The sequence below is a fragment of the Haemaphysalis longicornis genome, unplaced genomic scaffold, assembly GCF_048455015.1.
Source record: "Haemaphysalis longicornis isolate Haplotype H1 unplaced genomic scaffold, Haemaphysalis longicornis Haplotype H1 scaffold_1, whole genome shotgun sequence".
Taxonomy (NCBI): domain Eukaryota; kingdom Metazoa; phylum Arthropoda; class Arachnida; order Ixodida; family Ixodidae; genus Haemaphysalis; species Haemaphysalis longicornis.
This window is the reverse complement of record NW_027526203.1, coordinates 377,428,797-377,433,084: the sequence shown is the minus strand read 5'-3', so window position 1 is coordinate 377,433,084 and position 4,288 is coordinate 377,428,797.

The following is a 4,288-nucleotide window of genomic DNA, read 5'->3' as shown; positions in this document are numbered from 1 at the left end:
CTATATATACCTACCGTAACAAAAACAAGCCAGGTGCAAATACGGTAACAAATAAAGCAAAGGCGGACAACTGTCCGCGGCTCAGTATGGAAGCGTCATAGGAGGACTGGACTGGACTGGAAATGACTATTGAAACAAGTCCTGCAGTAGTCAGGAGCCGGGTTACGGCTCCGCCTCGACGTGGCCTGGCGTCGCGCCTTCTTCTGCGACCCTACTCGTCACAAGCCCGTTTTACGGAGCCCGTGCCTTTCGAGCGCGGCAAAGACCTGCTGGATGATCCATGACTGGTCTGTCTTGCTTGTAGATTCGATGGCTCTCTGACGTAAGTAAACAAGGCTCCGCAGTCCGCTGCAGAGCTTAACAGCGCAGTAAGACCTGTCCTTGTTACGTCATCGCAGATGTCACGAAAATTTTCACTTAAATTAAGTAATTTTTCAGTGAACAAAGCATCGTCTGCTGACGGACAAGCGCTGGGGGCACTACAAAACACGTAATCTTTCGAATAAAACAAACTTGTATTTTGCCTGCATGACCCCTTTAAACATGTTTATTTCCGAACTGCACGGCACGAAATATTGTCCTTGAAAGCTCACACTATTCGCATACTTCAACTGCTGTAAATGTAGGTCGCATCACATTGACGTAATAGTTCGTGATTTTTTTTTTTTTTTGCCTGGATAGTGTGGGTACGCCAAGCAAATGTCTTGTGCCGCCATTGGGTGGCATGCTTGTTTGCCGGTCGTATTTTCAGGGTTCGTACAGAATATTTGACTGAAAATTTAAGGTCTTTTCAAGGATTTCAAGGATGAAAATGAGCAAAATTCAAGGAGTGTTAGCAAAATTTTATTTGCTTACAAGACTTATGAAAGCAGCGCAGTTTTCGCATGGATTTCTTTTTGGGTGCAGACCATGGCGCAGACCATGGCACGCGACGTACCCGCATTTTTTTTCCGAACAAGTGAAGCTTCTCGGGATATCGCTATCCAGAAACATCTTTCGGAACAGTTCGGAAACTGATCCACAAGAGCTGTATGAGTAGTGCGAAGACACAACTTTCATCGTCCACAAAATTTCGGCCTCAATCACGGAATCATGCCTTCTGCAGTCTTCGTCAAGGGTCGCAGCTCGAGAGGATGTTTCCGTGTTTTCCCGCTGAGAAGTCGTTTCTGTGACGTTTGCCGCTTGCAAAAAACTCGTGACGGAAGAGCAGCCCTCACCAGCCGCAACTTTGGATCGGTGCTTGGCACTTTTCTGATGGCTCTTCAACGCCGACTCCCCCATTGTTGCAATGTCGACCGACCTCTGACATACTGCGCACTTCGCTCGATAAGGGTCGCTTGTCTCCGGCCTCACCCAGTGACGATATTCGCTGTTCTCCAGCCACGCAGACTGAAACTTGCACTTTCCGCCTGGCATCTTGTCAAAGTAAAGTTGCAGGCATTGCACACAGCACTAACGCGAACTTTCGCTGAGAAATGACGCGCGAGACATATAACTTGCATTGGATTGGATTGGATTTCTGGCTCGCATTTGTTGCCAGACGACGCAGGCGTTGCCGGTTTCGAAACCGAAACTTGCTGCTATTGCTCTTCTGTCAAAGCTACTTGTTTTCGCGGTCATTCCTCAGTAAACGCGTTTTTGAAATCAGTGCGACTTATGGAAAATACGTCGTTCATTTGCTTTATAGAAACAAAGTCCACTAAATTTTCAAGGATTACAAGGAGCTCATTTATATTTAAGGAGTTTCAAGGGCCCTTGAATTAATGTTATCAAATTCAAGGATATTCAAGGATTTCAAGGGTCTGTGCGAACCCTGTATTTTATTCTTCTAGAAACGTGGGTGTATTTAGGCAAATCGAAATTTGTATGCGCGACATCCGGCAGCCCAGCATCAGCTCCATGCTTTAAGGAGAACGTACTAAGAGTAAAATAAACAAATGTGACACGTTATATAGGCCACCCAACAACGGCACAAGTCATTCTGCTTGGCACACGCGCCCTATCTATATTAAAAAGGACTCCTCGATATGCCCTGCACTTTCTGCATGAGTTCAGAATTACTTCAGCCAGTTCAGCGCAGGCGCCGCCACTGCGGAACCGGTCTCGCACTTCTGTCGTCTGCTTCTGCACCTCCCCACTGGGAAGAGCAGGGAAAGCCGTGAACTCATCCTGCGGTCTCTGCACCGTCGGTGAATCGAGAAAAGTGGAGGCGCCGCCCGCTGCACTCGAAAATCGAAGAGGCGAGTGCTGCACTACCTGAATGAGTGCAGCGAGTGCACCCAAATCGAAGAAACCTAAAAACTCCCAGGCGATCACCCTGGGTAACCGCTGTGGACACCGTGCAGCGGGTGCGTGAGGGTTGGATGAAAAATAAGCCCAGTAAACTTAGTGGTGCCGGAAGTGATATCAGTGTCCAACATGCAACGATGTGTTTCTAACATGCCCTCTACGCACGTGCTTTAACAACATTTCCGACAGCCTTTATACATGACAAACTGCGCGTGTTGGTGGTGTCTTTTTCCAGGTAAACGCATTGTGAACGGATTCAATTGCTTTCAAGATGGCTCCTAGCTGCTTGCAGGGCGTCGCAACAATAAAGAGTCGCATATAAAATAAGTATTCATCAATGCACTCGTCTGTTAGCACCCATACTTTGGAGGAAAGTAGAATTTTACGGCTTATTTTATTTAGCACCAATATCGGTGACGCCAGTTACCCGGCTACTTAGTCATCCAATAAAGCGACTACCGCGTATACGAACGGCCACTGCGCAGAAAATTTGTGTACATGAGAACGAGAGCGAGCGAGCGAGTGAGTGAGGTGCGCACACTTGGGGCTCCTAATTGTGGCTGCTATCGCCGGCGCGGGCGTGTTTTTGACGGCTGTATGCACCGTGGCTGGGCGCTCATAGCAAGAAAATAACAAAAACGCCAGGTCTGGGAGGAGGAGTAGGCGTGTACAGCGGTGTGTTGCGGCGAGGCCCGCGACCATTAAAGGAGGCGGGATCGATTAAGCGACTGCTTTCTTCGCCTCAGGGAATTCAACCGCAACTTTATGGTCGCCCGATGAACCCTTAAAACGCTGCTCCCGAAGGCGCCTCGGCCACGGATGCGGGCGCAGACTCGCAAGGCGCATCCTCCTGACAACGTGACCAGGGAAAAAGCGGCTTCGTGGATCCCTGATCCCTGGGATCACGAAGACAAAATACAAGTTTGGTTCATTAAAAAAACTGCCTTGTCCCGATTACAATGATACCCATTTTATCGCAAACTTGAAATAAATAATCGAGTTAAAGGGACACTGAAGTGATTTGTAAACAATGCGGGATTACGAGCGCAAATTGTAGTCCGGAGTCCCTAGGCCCTGTTTCGACCACTCTGAGCGCGTTGACGCGAATTTATTCAGTAGAAAAGTCAATTCGAAAATGCTGTCCTCTCTTTACGCTCGCCCATTTTCTGTGGCGTTTTCGTGTGACGTCAGCAGGAGAGGAGCTGGCAATTGGCTGCGCTACTGCACGGCTCGCCGACCTTCCGCGACCGAGGCGGCCTCAAAATGCAGTTTGCCGCTTCCGGTCGCGTTCGCCGCCGCGCGTTCGACATCTAGCTCGCGTAGATCGCCGACGAACAGCCGTATTTTCGACGCCGGCGGCGGAGCGGCCGCCGCCGGGCGACGTTCGCCGCCTTTTCGCCTACATTTCGCTGCATGGAGGTCGGGGCAAACTGCATTTTGAGGCCGCAGCCAATCACAGCCTCGTACTTCGTTGTACTTCCTGTCCTGTCTTCCATCGGCGGCGTTCGCCGGGTCACGTTCAGCACGACTACGCATCTGCGAACGCTTTTCCGTCTACGAAATGCCATTGCTAGACGTAAGCTATTGTGGAAACTCGGGGGACGCTTACTGCACGAGCGCAATACAACAAATAGTCACCGAAGCTGCTTGGAATACTAGAACTAAATAAAAGTGTAAACTGGTAATACATTATAGAGCTTATTTTTCCGTCATCGCATCACCCGCCCGTAGCATAGTTGTCTGGAGCGCTAGGTATGTCACCCGAATTGCTTTGCCAGTCACAAGTTCGAATCCACGCGGGTACGTGCTTTTTTTTTTATGAGTAACTTTTTCGTTTTTCGCCGATGTTTTCTATACTGGGTTCACATTTTTTTGGGCCGCAACGTTCATTGCTCCACGAACTACAGTCAAACCTCGATATATCGAACACGGGTATATCGAATTATTGCCTATATCGAACACTTTCTATATCACGCGGAAAATCACATGCATTTTTAAT